The sequence below is a fragment of the Pelophylax lessonae genome (genome assembly GCF_965119305.1).
Source record: "Pelophylax lessonae genome assembly, chromosome: 5".
Classification (NCBI taxonomy): Eukaryota; Metazoa; Chordata; class Amphibia; order Anura; family Ranidae; genus Pelophylax; species Pelophylax lessonae.
The window spans coordinates 273,400,708-273,419,343 of record NC_138772.1 but is presented as its reverse complement, the minus strand read 5'-3'; the positions used below and the strand labels follow the sequence as shown (position 1 = coordinate 273,419,343).

At 42.8% G+C, this 18,636-nt stretch overlaps 1 protein-coding gene across 1 annotated transcript in view; it reads left to right on the top strand.

Moving 5' to 3' along the window:
* The window catches only part of MOCOS (molybdenum cofactor sulfurase), a gene marked incomplete at its 5' end in the record, with an annotated part of 544,533 nt that overhangs the window by 234,061 nt on the left and 291,836 nt on the right, over positions 1-18,636 (top strand). The window lies entirely within an intron of this gene.

Here is an 18,636-nt window from a genome sequence, read left to right as displayed (position 1 = left end):
ACACACGTGCCAGCTTCCCCACTGCCAAACGGGGGTGGGAAGCCCGCCGTGGGCGGGAGCCCGCCGGCGCGCTCGCTCCCCCCTAGCTGCCTGCGCATGACCGACGCAGAGCTACGTTGGTTCATCCAGAAGCGGCTGCCTGCCGCAGTAAATCTGCGGAGGGCAGTCATAAAGTGGATAAAGACTGTCTTCACTGTGTTCCATAGTATATCTAATGCTTTTGGAAATTCTTTTGTACCCTTCCCCTGACTGATACTTTTTAACAATGAGATCCCTCTGATGCTTTAGAAGCTCTCTGCGGACCATGGCTCTTGCTGTAGGATGTGACTAAAAATTAAAATGTCAGGAAAGACCTACTAGGACAGCTTAACTTTTTTGGAGGTTGATCAGAGGCACTTTAAATGATGACTCCTATTTAACATGAGTTTGAATGTGATTGCCTAATTCTGAAAACAGCTACATACCCAGTTATAAGACGGCGTGCACACTTATGTAACCACATTATTCTATTTTTTATTTTTACTCGCCCCCCCGCCCCCCAAAAGATTTCAGTTTGTTTTTCAACTGAGTTCTAGAGTTTATAGGTCACATTAAAGGTGGAAAAAGTTTATCTTTGTCTCATTTTTTTACACCACAGAAACCTGACATTTTAACAGGGGTATATAGACTTTTTATATCCACTGTATTTTTCTTTATTCCTCACTTTACACCCTCCTCCAAAACATTTTATCATCTGCATAGACTGCAACACCTAAAGCCTAAAGTAATAGGGAGGAAAGTCTGACGAGGGGTGTGACGGGAGTCACTTTGGGCATGGGGGTTGTGGACCCCAAATTCCTTTAGAGAGGTCGGGGGGCACCATGCCCAGCCTTATGGGGCTCTCTTATGTTTAAGTCACCCTGCATCTGTTATGGATGCAGGGTGACCGGGAGGGTGGTGAACACTGAAAATATGGTTTGGACTACTACAAATGGGACAGTCAGTCAGGAATAATGTCTCCCTTGTAATATGAAGACTTTTGTTCCCATTTGCCATGAGGTCTCTGAACAGGAAGTCCAACTCCTAATATGGTCATTCCAGGAAGTTCAATGGGGAGACGGGCTGGCTAACAATGTTGCTTTTTGTCTGAGGTGGCTTTCCATTCACCTATTGTCAGGTGTGCTAATGACCTCACCTGTTGTCTGCTAAGGGATGTATTGACACTCAGAGTAATGTGTATTGAGGGCTCGTTAGGGAACCATTGTTCTGTATCTGACCAATCCCTGTTGACTCATTTTCAAGTCCTCATTTGCATGACAGTCCTTCTGGTCAAGCTATCTGACCAATCACTGCTGACTCATTTTCAATTCCTCATTTGCATGGCTAAAGAGGACCTGAATGGGAACTGCAGGTACTTTACAATTGACCAATAGGAAAGCGGTTGTTGGGGGCAGGATGTTCCAAATTCTGTATAAAAGTGTTCTGTGTTCTTCCAATAAATGGTCTTCCTGTTTGAACTTACATACAGCTTGCCTGGTGTGTGTTCTAATGGATTCCGGATGGCACATAGCTGTAGTTCGGATCCCGGATCCTTGGTTGACCGAACCATCAGATGTTGCGATCTGCAAGCTGACTTACTAGAAACAGAGGAGTGTCGGGAGAGCGGACAGAGCGAGCAAGGGTCTCGTCACAAGGGGGGTTGAGAGACTTTTCTTACTGCAACTTCAAGCAGGGAAGAGGGCCAGCATGGGGCCACGCTAATTAAGGCCAGGTAAAGGCTTGACATACAGCCTAAATCCCTTAACCCCACCCACCAACAGCATCACTGATCAGGCAGGTATCTGATTGGATGGAATTAAAAAATGCCCTATGCCCAGCATCTTATTGGCAGTTAGCTAAAAATGCTTTGTTTTAGCTGATAGAGTAGGCCTCCTTCTGTTAGTTTATGGCCCATGCTGAATTATAGTGACAGTTACCCAGCTGCCATTATTTTGCCAGAAGGCCGCATAGGTAGCAACTGAGTCCACATGACCATAGACATGTGGTCCAACAAACAAGAGCAGGGATGTTACATCTCATTCATTGGCTACTGGGCAAATTTTCTGATGGTTGGAAAGAATGCAGGATGGGTCACACTGCTAGAACTGGTGGTGCCACCCAATATAGTGCACCATGCTGTTTTGTAGCTGGTATCCTTTGGGGACAGGAGCCTGGTGGGACAGGAGATTCCAGCTATTCTCTTGAGGGGCAGGCTGAGGGGTCTGACTCCCCACCAGCTTGTGGCAGGAAAGGTCACGTGTGACAATGGCACCAGCCTGCTAGCTTCTCTTCAGCAGGGAGTTCACACACACGTTTCCTGGCACGTTGGCTGAACCTTGTAGTGCTGCACTTCCCGGCAAGGTACCTTTGCTTCTAGGATGCCCTGCTGGAGACGCAAGAAGACTGGCCACAGTCCCAACAAGTAGCCTTAGGTTCACATTTGTTCTTGAAACAAACCACATTTCTTGTTGGGTGCTTCACACCACCGCACACTTCTTCCCATTTGCCCTCCACTCCTCCCATTTGTCAAAGCTGCAAATATATCTATTTAAATTGGTGGCTTTATTCAACCGCACTAGAGGCATGGCTGCAGGAGAAAACCGAAGGCCATAGGCAAGTTGGCTTTGGTTGCCATTTGTTCCTGACACAGGCAAAACTGCCCCGTGCATGTTGGCCTTTTTAAATAATAAATGTATTAAATTTGTCCTGTTCAATGAGATCAAAGCAAGAAAGGGCAGAAAGATGAACTTTGATGGCGCTGAATACCAAATACTGGTCCAGATTCATTCATTTTCCCTTCTTCTCAGTATTTTTTATGTTATTTATTTGGGACATTATTTCAAGATTGGTATTTGTCATTTTCATTTTTTATCTTTTTTTGTTTTGTGTTATTCTTTGTTGTTAAAAGGCTGCCCCTGTCCTGGTCCAGCAAGAATAATGGGCAGGGATGTCAAGGCTATACATAAAATGTTTACAAGCAATCATATTCATTATATTTTGGTTTGTCGTGTGCAGAGAATTACTTTTTCATTTTTAACCAACTTGTCAGGAATCTGCAGCAGAGATGGCCAGATTTGCATAGCTACACTCAGGAAACTGGGACCAGACTGTATATGCTTTAAGTGAGATTCATTTAAGTGAAATAAAATCCTTTCAAACACCGGCAATGAGCAAACATGAAAATTTGAAAAAGTGAAAAAAAAAAACTCAGAATACCTGACTATTAACTAACAAAATGGAAGCCTAACTTACAGCCAAATCTATAAATTATTTACAAAATAGAGAACACTGAAATGGAGGGGAAAACTGGAGGAGCAGCATCTAAACAAACAGAATCTGGCAGGAGCAAAACACTGGAGCAAGAGGCACTTAGAACGGGAGGACCTAAGTACCCTCCCAGCAGCCAGCGTTGGGAGGAAACTGATTGCTGGGGGTCTGCTGGTTGCTGGTAGACACCTGCTGGTGGACACTGGAATTTCAACCCTCTGTCCAGAGAACCACAGTCCCCACCAGCAGGTAATCCAGGTCCTTACACAGCTGATGCACTTGCAGTCTTCTGATGAGGGAAATGTCAGGGTCTACATCCCTTTTAGAAGTAATTAACCTTTTCTGAATATTTCACCAAAGCTGACATTTTTTTTTGCAAAGAATGCCTGTAATTTGACTTATATCATATTGCAGACTTCTGGGAAAATCAGTGAGCCAATCACACAAGCAGGGAATTACATTTCTGGGGAGGTTCTGTATACCAACTGTGTACAAAAGGCCTCCAGATTGCCATATTGAATTACATTTAACAGAAAATTACAGCAGATGCAGTGTGATAAGGAAAGGTAAACATTAAATTACAATATGGCTTATGTAATAATTGGAAATCAGAGGGCTCTGCTCGTTAGAGCTTACAATCTAATCGGGAGGGTCAAGTGATACAAAAGGTAATAGCTTTTGGGGATGATCTAATGGATAGAATAAAAAAATAAATACAGTTTTAGGTGGGGCATTCTCTATTCAAATGTTCTCATTTGAGCATTTGATTGTGCTTTGAGGGTACATCAGATTGTGGAGTTAATGAGAGTTTGCAAACAGTAGAGATTGACCCCTAAAGTTTGCTTCGGTATTGCAAGGCATTTCCAAAGATGAAGAATGGAAAAAGGTTAAGCTAGGAGAAAAAGGTTGTGTGAAGTGTTTTTTTTTTAAAGCTATTAGAACAGTGACTTAAAAAAATAATAATGCCAATAACACAGGCTACTGTGCAAAATGTCTTTCAATTTATCTCTATGAAGCTAAAAAATTCATCCTTATGTATTTTTTAAGAAAGTTAAAAAGTACATTGCGGGGGAGCTCGGCATTCAAGCGTAAGATGGTCCAATACAAGATCAACTGGCAGACAGCTTCATACAGTAGGCATGAATTTAAAAAAAGTTATAACAACAAGCACTGCACATTGCAGTTACCAATACAGTTGGTGAGGGCAGTACAAACCACCAGCACTTATGGAGTATTATGGAGTAAGGATCCCATTTGGCATTGTGTAGAGAATATTCATGTTTGGTCAGATGAACTAAAATCTTGAATCTAAACCTTGACAGACCTAATATGGAGCTGAGCATTATCAGCAGATTATTGGATGGCTATGCAATAGAAGCCTGGTGTGGTTGAGGTGAGTCCTGCAGTGTCAGGTGCACAGGGGATGCAGAGCCCCAGTGCAGTAGCAGCAGAGCACATAAAAATGTGTGTTACCAGCATGGCATGGCTTTCCAGATCTTTATAAATAGGCTTGCAAATTGGTATATCTGGTGACTCATTATATAAGGGGAAACACTAAGGACTTTTGATATAAGGAAGAACTGGAGGGGAGATATCATGATGTAAGGGGGAATCTAAAATGGAAAGGGGCACTTTGAAGGCTTGCGTGTAAGGGAGAACTCTGATGTAAGGGGGGACTCGGATGTGAGGGGAGACATTGGGCACTCTGATGAAATAGGGGACACTGGGAAATCTGATGTAAGGGGGGGAACTCATAATATGTGAGGGGCTCATTATGGAAAAGGAAACTGAATTAAGGTTGATCTCTAGGGACTCTGATGTAAGGGGAGCTCACAAAAATAATAGCAACTGTTGAGACAATAAACACTTTGGTCAGAACTCTGTAACATGCAGCATGATGTAGCAGGGCTCAGAGGCTAGATCATTGCTCAGGCAAGGACAGATACAAGAAAGTATAAATGCATAATTGTAGAGGGAATACAGCAGTCCACCAGAACTTTAAATTAGCCTAATCTATAACTAACCACATAAACATGCCGCACCAACTTATTTAGTACAACAACACTGATAACGAACTATCTCCCTCTTGCCTAATTAAAGTGGTAGAAAACTGCTGTGTTTTTTTTCTTTTCAAACTGCAAGGTAAAGCCATAATGGGCTAGTATACATCCAATACACAGCACTAAATTTGAAACTTACCTGAAAATTAAGCCATTCAGCGCCGCCCTGTCACTGCTGAGACAGCTTCCATCTTCATCTGGTCTTTCTTTCAGGTTCGCGGACTCCAGCTGTGTGAGTGGCTGGAGCCACAATGACGTCACTCCCGTTCATGCATGGGGGAGCCAACTCTTACGGCACAGGACTCTGAAGGAATGGCCCAGGTGGCCGTTCGTTGAGAGCATATGCGCCGGTAATGTCACCAGCTGCATCTATAGTAAATATCTCCTAAATGGTGCGTGGTTAGGAGATATTTACAGTACCTATAGGTAAGCCTTATTATAGGCTTACCTATAGGTAAAAGTCAGAGATTCAGAGATGGGAATTTACCCCCACTAAATATGGCCTTTTCTTTGGGGCTGTCACCAGTCGCAAATAAGTGTGTCCTGTTATGTTATTGTTGGCAGTATTAAGATGTTAGATGTTACACCCTTATTCAGGGTGCAACACGTTACTAATGCAGCCCAGCTTCATCAGTGCCCTCGTAGTTCACTTACACTTCCTGCAGCTGAGTAAGTATGGAAGGATGGGCAGACAGCTGTCAGGAGTCTACAGGAGCATTATACTGCACCCGCAATCTTCTTATCATGGGTGCAATACATTACAGGCTTCATGGTAAAAAAAAAAAATGCTAATTTTTTTACATGCAAAATCATGTGCGTTTAATATTTATTTCACAAAAGGTGAACATAGCCTTTAACCTTTTTTTACGGCGTATGGACCCATCAGCACTGCCTGCAGCTGGCCAGGTCCGTACGCCTTACAGGCCTCATTTCTCCCTCTGCTATAAGCTCATGGTCACTTCAATGATCATAAACTTATAACAAAATTGTTCAGCAGACTCTGCTGAACGATACTATAACTCAAACCAACAATCCGCTGATCAGAGACATTAACTTAAAATTTGACAGGCCACCCCTCATGCTGCTGCCTCCCTGTCCCTAGCCTCTCCACCTCCCACCTGCTTTCTGTCACCTAAAAATGCTCCCCCCCACTCTCCTTTCCTATTCCCTTCATCCCCCTTCTTGACCCCCCACACCCGATCCGACCCCCACCACAAACCGGATCCCTGCAGCTACCTTTAGAAGCCGGCATCACTCCTCTGCCACTCCCGGCGGCTTCAGGTGCTGCAGGGGCTTAGAGTGGTTCACAGCATGTCCCCCGCCAATCTGATCAAATTGGGATTTTGTAAAATATGCGGTGTTTTTATCTGCTAATAATTACTTTAGTGTATTTTTAGCGAAATTTTTGTTTTGATAAACATTTGCGCAAATATTATTGTGCCCTAAAAATCAGTAGCACCTTATTTGTATTCTACTGGTCACATGCCTTCAGAAAATATATGGTTTGGGGGTCTTTAACCACTTCAGCCCCGGAAGGTTTTACCCCCTTAACCACTTTACCCCCGGAGGATTTTGCTGTCTTACGTCTGGGCCACTTTTTGCGATTCGGCGCTGTGCGAATTTAACTGACTATTGCGCGGTCATGCAACGCCGTACCCAAACGAAATTTACGTCTTTTTTTCCCCACAAACAGAGCTTTCTTTTGGTGGTATTTGATCACCTGTGCGATTTTTACTTTTTGCGCTATAAACAAAAAAATAGCGACAATTTTGAAAAAATAACAATATTTTTCACATTTTTTTATATGAAATTCCCCTCCCAAAAAAATGTAAAAATCAAAATTTTTTATCATTTTAGGCCAATTTGTTTTCTGCTACATATTTTTGGTAAAAAAAATTGCAATAAGCGTATTTTGATTGGTTTGCGCAAAAGTTATTGCGTTTACTAACTAAGGGAAAGATTTCTGTCATTTTTGGTGTTTTTTTTTTTAACGAGTAATGGCGGCGATCTGCGATTTTTTTTTTGCGGGACTGCGACATTGTGGCGGACAGATAGGACCCCTGACTGACATTTTTGACACTTTTGGGGGTACCAGTGACATTACTACAGTAATCAGTGCTATAAATATGCACTGTTACTGTAAAAATGACACTGGCAGGAAAGGGGTAATTTTATTGGAGAGGGAGGGGTTAATGTATGCCTTACTGACATGTGTGGGGGGAGGTGACTATGTGACACAAGGACAGAACGCAGGTTCAGCTATGCTGAACCCTGCAATCTGACCCTGCCTGTCACTTAGGAGATCCGCCCGCTTGTGTTTACACAAGCGGGCGGATCTCCAGACTCGATTCCCCGACGATTGGGGAAGAGCAGCGGCGATCGCCGCTGCTCCTCCCCTGGCCCGACTCCCGCTGTGACTGAATACAGCAGGAGCGAGCCCCCGGAGACGCGCACGCGCCGCCGAGAAGGGGGAGTGTCTGCCGACGTAGGTCTACGTCGTCAGACCTACAAGAGCCACTTTGCCGCAGTACAGCTCTAGTGAGCAGACGGCAAGTGGTTAATGATCAGGCCATTTTTTGTGATTCAACACTGCGTTACTTTAATGGAAAATTGCCCAGTCGTGTGACACTGTACCCAAATACCATTGATGATTTTTCCCCACAAATAGAGCTTTCTTTTGGTGATATTTGATCACCTCTGTGGTTTTTAGATTTTGCACTTTAAACAAAAAAAGAGCGACAATTTTGAAAAAAATGCCATATTTTTTGCTTTCTGCTATAAAACATTCTCAATAAAAACATTTTAAAAATTAAATTTTTTTAATCAGTTTAGGCCAATTTGTATTCTGCTACATATTTTTGGTAAAAAAAAATCCCAAAAAGCGTATTTTAATTGGTTTGCGCAAAAAGTATAGTGTTTACAAACTACTGAATAGATTTTTGGACTTTTTATTTATTTATTTTTTTCATTAGTAATGGGGGCGATCTGTGATTTTTAGCGGGACTACGACATTGCAGCGGACAGATCGGACCCCTAACTGATATTTTTGACACTTTTTGGGGACCAGTGACACTAATACAGTAATCAATGCTAAATAATATGCACTGTTACTGTATAAATGACACTGGCAGGGAAGGGGCTAATAATGGGGGTGATCAAAGGGGTTAAATGTATGCCTAATATGCTTACTGACTGTGTGGGGGGATGGTTCTGTGACAGGCACAGAGAGATCGCAGTTTCAGCTTAACGGAAACTGCTGATCTCTCCCTGCCTGTCTGACAGAAGATCCGCCTGCTTTGTTTACATAAGCAGGCGGGTCTTCTCTCGGCCCCCCGGATGATCGCCACTGCTCCTCCCGCAGCCCACCTCCCCCTGTGTCTAAGAACAGTGGGGACGCGGCTCTAGCAGCACTCGTGCTGCCGAAACCACATGCACTCAGTCACGTAGTACTACGTGACTGGACGCAGCCGAGCGAGTCAGTAAGTGGTTAACAAACTCTGAAAGCTGTAAAGGAAAAATAAAAAAGCAATAGAAAAATTGCAAAAATGGCCTGCCCAGCTAAGTCTAAAAGTGGAGCACAGGGCTTGGCAGCGAAAGGGTTAAATGTTTATGACCTGGGCCCAGTTGGAGGTTCAGTAAAGACCCCAAATTCTGATTTGAGTTTTGGATTGATTAGCAGCATTACTAGTAAGCATCACATGCTGTAATAACAAATAATTGATGTTCAATGTTCTTGTGGTGGTATAGTTGCATAATTATATGTTAAAATATGGCTTTCATATGATTATACACTTATTTACAGAATCGTTTCATTCTCTCATTCTACCCATTATCAGTTGCTTACGGTATATCACCAGGGCAAAATTGTTACATTCTTTGCAATCTATTTTCTGTTAGGCACTTTTAACAAAACACTCAGATGCTTAACAAGATGTAATCAACATTTTTCTTTTGAAGCCACAAGATTAAGATGACTGACAGAATGAAAAGAGAACGAATTATGAAAATTCTCTTCCATTCACGGGGATATGAAGTCACAGATTCATCAACTTGAAAGAAGTAAAAAAAAATTATCCAAATAGCAAAGCTGAAATTCTTTACTATTGCATAAATTTAAAAGATTTCTTTGAAAAAGTTGCATCAATTTTCAGCAATAGGAACAATAGAGAGAATGCTAACGATGTTCATTTTTTTTAAATGAGGATAGAGGCACAAGTTAAATTTGTGTTTTGTTTTTCACATTTCTGGATATTTTTTTTAAAGGAAAAGTGAAAACTTCTTATACAGTATAAACCAGAAGTTAATTATATATATATATATATATATATATATATATATATATATATGTAATATATTTTTTTTCTTTTTTTTTCTATAAAAGCAACAATCAGCCCACAACATGTAGTACAAGAACCCACGACATGTAGTAAAAGCCCATGTTAGTTCATACGAAGATGTAAATCAGGCACCTAGAGGTGCGTGCACATATGTTGACATTCTTCGTAGAGCACTTTCAGAGCCCCAAAGCACAGGACACTCTTATATGCGAACAGTCAAGAGGGGGCCGAGCTAAGAGTAACTTAAAGAATAAGTGCAATTAAAGACAAATTGCAGTTATCCTTTTTGCCCAGTTGCCATTACCTAACCTAACCCACACTCCTCCTCCACAGATGCATACTTACATCAATCCAATGACCATGGCCCCTGTCTTCAGCAAAGGCAGAGCCAGAAGAGTGCGACTTGCAAAGCTGGATAAAATTGGGGGAATAACAAAGATTGGCGCATTGAGAAATGCGGCAGTTTCTATATGCACACATAATTGACACTAGATGTGCCAAATAATAACTTCAGTTCAATGAAAGAGAAGAGGAGATTAAGGGGGAATATAATCAACATGTATAAATACATAAGTGGTCCATATAGTGAACGTGGTGTTGAGTTGTTCACTTTAAGGTCAACACAGAGGACAAGGAGGCACGCTTTATGTCTGGAGGAAAGAAGATTGTTTTAAAAAGGCCTGGATTCTCTCCTAAATGTACATAACATAACTGGATACTAACAGTTATACGTTAAGTTGATCCAGGGATCACCCAGTTGCCTCTTGGGGGATCAGGAAGGATTTGCTTCCCATGCTGTAGCAAATTGGATCGTGCTTTTTGCTGGGGAGTTTTGCCTTCCTCTGGATCAACTGTAGGTATGGGTTTTTATTTTGTTTAATTTTCCCATTTTATTGGTTGAGCAGGAAGAACTTCCACCAAACTAACTAGGTAGCTATGTAATGAATTGAGACAGTGGAGTGCTAGGGAAACAAAGTTATGAGCGACACCAGGCAGCTTAGAGTAAGTTAATGGAGTGGAGAAAGCAGCTTACAAAGTTATGCAGGACACCAGTCAGGCAGCACCTTTTCTAACACAGGACTTATGCCCCATACACACGTGCAGATTATCTGCAGACTTTTGTCTGCAGACTTACCTTTTCTATGTAGTCCAAGGGCCTGCCGGATTGCATACAAATTGAAAGTGTTTAGGTTTGACCTCATATTATATGGTTTTGGTAAGTCTGCAGACAAAAGTCTGCAGATAATCTGCACATGTGTATAGGGCATAAGTTTAACTAAAATCTAATTGGGAAAGAACTGTGCTGAGTGTAGGGTGTGTTAGTATGGAAGCATCTGACAATGCTGATTGACAACAGATAGCAGAGCTGTGCAGAATGAGTGGGGGCGGAGTTAGAGGTGGCAGATGTTTAAATGGATTACACAAAAAGAAAACCAAATAGTACCGAATCTGAGGGGGTGAGTACAGAGCGAAATGCACACCAAAATAGGAAGGGAGAGAAAATAGATAGGATTTGAAAACAACTGAGCCTTGAAACAGACCAGATGCTGTCTAAGTTCTGATCTGAATAGGCATATCTTTGTTCGGTAATGTGGGGCCTAAAGCTGGAGGTGGGGGAATTATCAGTGTAATGTGTATCAGTGTAAATGTATAACCTTATGTTGGTGTAGTTAACGTTATAATCTTTAACAGCCCTTACATGCTAAAGAGTAGCATAACTGCCCTGTTTATCAGTATCATATGTACCCTGCAATTAGTGTTGGACATAGAGAGTAAAAAGCAAATGAGCAATAAACATAGGAATTAGCACAGCTTGTTCACTTTCCATGTCAAAATATTTTGTGCACACTTAGTTGTGGAACATCATATCCTGTGCACCTCACAATTCAGCACACTTCATACTGCACACCATGCAACCAGGGGCATCACCTCTCATACTCTCCAGCCACTATACTATATGTGGCTGTTGTCTCTGTAATTTTTATTGAAGGATAAAAATTGCCACATCCCTAGAATGTGGGGTTGTGGTTTGGACATTTTTTGGATTCTGTTCCACTAATAGTCTATCTCTTCCATTCATCGACGGACACAGTGCTCCATAAACCATAACTAGTGGGTTATATTGCCTCCTCCAGGAGTAGGGCTAGACAGAACAAAAAACACCTGGCTACACTCATGGGCCGTCCTCAGCTTTTGTATAACCCCACTCTCTGCTCTAGGTAATCAGTTTTAATCTGTCCAGTCAGGAGTAAGGACCTAGGCTCCCGGCAGGGATCTCTGGTCCTAGAAGTTTTCTCCTTCCTTACATCTTTTTTGTTTTCTCTCCTGAGATCTATAATCAACTGCAGGGCTGGGCGACGGGCTGGATAATCTAGATCAAGTGGTCCTCCCAGCCCAGCCATGAGTGCGTGCAGACCGATGCTACGTGCTAGGTCGGCTGCGACATAGCCTTACAGACAGAGGCTGGCCCATGAGTTAAAGGTCTCACAGGGTTGCATACGACAGGGCTTGGGTCTGAGTCACAGCGGTCCCTTGGCCAACAGCTCTCGTGCTTTGGTGAGGAGTTCTGTCTGGAGCGTTAGCCACACCATGGAAGGGTATCTACAGTCCCCACCCCCTCCCCTTTTCGTGGTTTTCTTTGGGATAGATGCGGGTAACCTCCAGGGATGGTCGGACCTGCCTGCAGGTTCCCTCCTCTCATCCCTAAATCTCTCACTGAGCTGGACTTCCCCCTCTCCCATTCCCCCCTGTCTGGACCAAGTCTGGTGGGGGGTCCCAGGGCAGAGAATGCAGCAGAGACCCCTGGGGTCTCCCCAGCTATTCCCACTCTGTAAGGGTCCTGGAATAGTGTGTGTCCCGCCCTCGTAGTCTGGGTCTGGAGGGGTCCCAGTTTAGGAGACCCCTAGGTGCATGCATTGCTGTTTGCAGTGTGGGTATAGTGCAGTGGGGACCCAGTGCAGAGACCGGTGCAGAGTGCGCAGCAGAGTCTCCCCTAAATGTGTGTCCTACCTTCAGAGGGGGGTCCACTTGCAGAGGGTGCATCGTTGCAGAGGGTGCAGGAAAGATCCTGGCAGCATGCTTCAGTGTTTGTAGCTGATGGTGGCCATTTTCCCCTAGTCTGGCTGGTCTTCGGTTGGCGGCCATGTTTTTTAGCCGGATGATGTCACGGGGGCCATTTTCCTTGGTCTGGAAGATGCTGCTAACAACTGAAGCCTCGTGGGGATTCCAAAGCTCCTCCTCCTTAGTTTCCTCTTCCCGTGCCTGGGACACATGAACAGGGATAGGGTCCATGATGATGCTGGGTTCAAATCCTCTGCGCTCCTCCGGTCAGTAGGATGAGTCTTTGGGGGTCCTTGTTATCTCTCTCTCTGCTGTAAGGTACCCTGAGCCTTCAGGGGATACTTTAGTGGTACCATAAGATCGTTTTTGTACTGCAAGGTCTTCCTTTCCTTATAGAGCCTTTAGGGTCACATCTCCCCCACTGAACCCCTCATAGAGGTGGCAGGTCGCTCGGAACCCCAGCTTCCCATGGTTGCACTGACGGCTGTCCTACAGTACTTTGTATCCCAGGTGGAAGTGGCGTGTGGGCAAAGGCCCAGGAGGAAGCGTCCCCTGCCTTCCCCTGCTCAGGGTGTCTCATCTGATTCTGAGCCTGATGCCGCAGTGGACGTGGCCCGCCCAGGGTGATTTAATATCACAACCCCCGATCTATCCAATAGTCAGGATGTTTCCTCCATGGTCGCAACAGCGAATGAAAAAGCGCTGGTAGACGCACTTGTCTCTGCAGTGCGTGAGACTTTAGGATGGAGGCGGCTGATGTAGCCACGGACGTGGCTGTGTTGTTTGGTACGCACAAGTCGCATCGTACTCCAAAGGTGTTTCCTTAAGTGCCTTATTTTGACAGGTTTTCCTGTAAGGAATGGGAACCACCAAAATTACCCTTTGTGGTCCCCATCTATTTTAATGTAAATTACTCTTTTGAGGAGTCACTTTTAAAAAAGTGGCTAGTCGACCAGTGGTGGACCCTCCTGTTTCCAGGTTGAATAAAGCAACCTTGATCCCAGTAGAGGAATCCCCATCCTTTAAGGACCCAGCTGACAAGAAAGCGGAGGCTGTGGCACGCAGCATGTTTACTATGGTTGATTCAGCACTGCCGCCAGTCTTTGCCTCAGCCCTGGTGTCTCAGACCCTTACTGAACGGGCCAAGCTTTTGTGCCAGGGCCTGGGGCGTAAGCAGGTCCCGGCTGCTTATGTTGATTGACCGGACCAGTTTGTCCATGGGCTGCAGTTTATTTGTAATGCAGCTTTGGATACAGCGCCTGTGCAGTCCAAACTTTTTGTTTCAGCATTGATAATTAAGTGCATGCTGTGGCTTCCGAATTGGTCCGCAGACCAAACCTCAAAGAAAGCTCTCATTGATCTGTCCTTTCAAGGTGATTGCTTGTTTGGGGCTACCCTGGATGACATTAAGGGTATCACTGGGGAGGGGGGGGGTACTTTCCTGACACAGTCAAGAAAAAGAAAGGAGCCTCACAGCAGATGGGGGGCCTCCTTCTCAGCCCATAGAAAATTATTTTGTGCTTCTGGGAAAAAGAATAAGGGAAATAGATCTTTTAAATCTTCCCCAGGAGGTTTCAAGCAACCTTTGGTCTGGTAAGCCTAGAGCTAGTTTCCCCAGACCAGTAGACTAGACTCCTTCAGCATGAAAGTCTGCCCTCACCCATTATTGTAGTGGGGGGCATCTTCACTGGTTTTCAGCCCCCTGGACTTCTTTGGTGAGCGTCAAGGGGATCCACAAAATGTTTATTTTGGGGGTACCCAAAAAGTGGGACAAAGTTGGTCTACTTGTGCGGATTTAATACCAGCATGTTTTCAAGATTGAAAATTTGTAGTTTGTATATTACTATGACTGCCTTGTTTGTTGCCCCCTTGCTGTCATGATTTCCTGTATATTGTCATGTTTTCCCCTTTCCATATGGTCACGCATATTGGTTTGTTGTCTGCACCATGGCTGTGTTGCATGCGTATTGTAAAATATTGCCCATATGGGGCACATGTATTTTAACCAGTTCTGGACTGGAAGGATTTGCCCCCTTAATGACCAGGCCATTTTTTGCAATTAGGCACTGCTTTACTTTAACGGAAAATTGTGCAGTCGTACTATGCTGTACCCAAATACAATTGATGTAGTTTTTTCCCACAAATAGAGCTTTCTTTTGGTGGTATTTGATCACCTCTGCGGTTTTTAGATTTTGCGCTATAAACAAAGAGCGACAATTTTGAAAAAAATGCCATATTTTTTACTTTCTGCTATAAAACATTCCCAATAAAAAATTTAAAAAATGTAATTTTTTTATCAGTTTAGGACAATTTTTATTCTGCTACATATTTTTGGTAAAAAAAATCCCAAAAAGCGTATTTTAATTGGTTTGCACAAAAGTTATAGCTTTTACAAACTACGGGATAGATTTTTGGACTTTTTATTTATTTATTTTTCATTAGTAATGGCGGCGATCTGCGATTTTTAGCGGAACTGCGACATTGAGGCGGACAGATCGGACCCCTAACTGACATTTTTGACACTTTTTGGGGACCAGTGACACTAATACAGTAATCAGTGCTAAATAATATGCACTGTTGAGAAAGAAATATATACAAATTTGTATATATTAGCGCGCCAAGGAGATAAAACCAGAATCTCATATAAATAAATAAATATATGTGTGGATAAATAAAGTGATTAATAGAATTAAATTAGATTAATAAATGAATTGCAACTGCTATGTAAAGTGCGGGTGCCAGTGATATGCACTGTTACTGTATAAATGACACTGGCAGGGAAGGGGTTACTACTGGGGGTGATCAAAGGGGTTAAATGTATGCCTGTATGCTTACTGACTGTGTGTGTGTGTGGGGGGGGGGGTTCTGTGACAGACACAGACAGATCGCAGTTTCGCTTAGCTGAAACTGCTGATGTGTCCCTGCCTGTCTGAAAGAAGATCCGCCTGCTTTATTTACATAAGCAGGCAGATCTTCTCTCGTGAAAGAAGATTCGCCTGCTTATGTAAACAATCTTCTCTCAGTTTCCCGGACGATCGCGGGAGGGCAGCGACAATCGCCGCCGCTCCTCCTGCGGCCCACCTCTCGCTGTGTCTAAACACAGCAGGAGTGCGGCTCCGGCGGGGAGCGTGCGCTGCCGAAACCACATGCTCTCCAGTCACGTAGTACTACATGACTTGACGCAGCCGAGCTGCCCTGCCGCAGTAAAAAGGTGGCGGGCGATCGGCAAGTGGTTAAGGATTACCATTCTTTGAAATTGTAAAAAAATGTAAAACAAATGAAATTGTAAAAAAAAGAAATACATAAAAATAAAAAACTACTAAAACCAATCACTGCTCTACTGACACCGTCCACGTTTGAGAAATTGCTGCACAAATACCATTTGACATAAAAAAAATTGCAACACCCACCATTTTATTGTCTAGGGCAGAGGGCATTTTATTGTCTTAAATAAGAGGATTTAAAAATATGTTTGAGGGTTCTAAGTAATTTTCCTAGCAAAATATACAGATTTTTACATGTATGTAAGAAGTGTCAGAAAAGGCCTGGTATTCAAATGGATAACATCCTTCCCTCTTAATAAAGAAGGGTTTGTTTTAAACTGTCGTATTATGATTCCTTGTGCAGAATGAAAATGTTAGACATTTTTCTGTGATCTTTTTTTTTTTTTTACTTGGCCACACAGTGAATCGTTAGCCTGTCTACCTTGTCTACCTAGACTTTTAAGACATATGTAAATAAATGTGTGTGTATTTGTATAGCCTGAATTCACTGATGGTTATTCTTCTAAATATGTTTCAAATGCTTTGACACTTTCCACAGTCCAAGTGTAATTTTCTGAAAGGATGTCTGACCTTTTAGCCTTGAACAAAACCTATTTAAAATAGACTGTATCATTTCTTTCAAATACAGAAGGATACTACTGAAACTAAATCATAGGCTTTTTTTTTTTTTTTTTGGTCAGATATCTTCATACAAGTGGAACATGTGTTTATAGGTTTAAAATGTCTGTTCATTTGTGCAAGCATCTGCATTTTTCAAGATATGTTCAATTCAAATAACTTGTTTCCCAAACCACTCCTTAGAAAACACTAAAAGGCAATCTCTTAACAGAACTAAAAGTGAATGATGAAAAGAATCATCTCACAATGGTCTTAATTAGTTAATATCTTACAAGTCTTTGCTATTTCATTTCATAATAATTTTTACTTCAGGAAGTTCCACTTCATTCACACCTTTGCTGTCCAAGAACACGTAAAAAATGTGCCAAAACATGCATTATGGTGCCATTATTTCCTAATGGCACCCCAAATGCGGGTATCGATTACGTGAGAAACAAGCCAAAACCCACATTACAAAAATGTGCAAAGCTTACTGCCAAAAAAAAGGTGCAGGAGCCACTTTGGTGCATTTTGCCTCACATGACAAACACACAAAAAAATGACGCGCAAGTGTAAATGGGACCTTAAGAGCCCATTCACACATAAATGGACAGCTGCCATTCCAGCTGCAGCAAGCCAGTGGTAGGGGGGCGTGTGGTGCGCATCTCAGCACATCACAAGGCTCCCTTTTTTTTTGTTTAGAAGAAACTTTATTTGAAATTATTCATGTCATAGTTAGAGGGGCTTTTAAACTAGGTTTTTGGGGGGAGGGACCATATGTAAAACTAGCCAGCATGGAGCAAGGTTGAGCAGGTAATATTGGGGGCATAAGCAGTACGGTGACTAGATTACCAAAACCCAAGGTAAGTAAGTTGTCAAATCCCAATTGCAGCCTCATAGCATCTAACAAGGAAATAGTATGCAACCAGATAAAATTAAGAGGCTTGTTTACCAATGCTAGAAATCTAGCTAATAAAATGGGAGAACTGGAGCAGCTAATGTACAAGGAGGATTTTGATTTTGTGGAAATTTCAGAAACTTGGTTTTTCAGAAACTAACTCACATGATTAGTTGGCAACCATTCAGGGGTATTCCTTATTTCATAGAGATATGGAGGGTAGGAAATGGGAAGGGGAATGTCTGTATATCAAGAATGATGTGCAAGTGAATGTGAGGGAGTGTTTTACTCATGGACCTAGGGAGGAGGTAGAACCCTTGTGGGTACAGCTCCAAAGGGAGGAAAAAATGGGAAAGTAATAGTGGGCGTATGCTACAGGCCCCCTAACCTGAGGGAAGAGGTGGAGGCGGACCTCCTATCATAGCTTGGAATGGCGGCAGAGCTGGGAAATGTCATTATAATGGGGGATTTTAATTATCCAGAGATCAACTGGGCAGAAGGAACCACTCGTTCATCTAAGGCTTGCTTTTTCCTAAATGTCTTGCAGGAAAAATCCATGGGTCAGTTGGTGAACGCACCAAAAAGAGAACGCATTACTGGACCCTCTGATTACTAAAAATACAGACCTGTGGAAATACAGGGCAACTTAGGAAACACCGACCACAGGTCTATTAGATTCAGTATAAATCACAGAAATAAGAAGCACAAGTACACTGAATTTCAAAAGAGCCAACTTACCTAAACTGCGCTGTTTGCTATACAATAAAATGGGATAAAACCTAGGAACAAAGAACACAGAGGAAATATGGGAGTGCTTTAGGAGCATACTAAATAAAGGTATTGGCCAGTGCATTCCAATGATATTATATAAACCCAAAGAAAGTGAGGCCAGAATATATTGGCCCCATGAAGGATGGTGAAGGGAATCTGGTTACAAAAGACAAAGAGAAGGCAAGGGTTTTAAATGCATTCTTCCCCTCAGTTTTTACAAAGGAAACAGGGGGATATAGTAACCAGGGCTGTAATGGTAATTAAACTTCACAGAATGCACCCTCATGGCTAACAGAGGACAGTATGAGAAATAGACTTAAAAAACATAAATAAGTCACCATGAC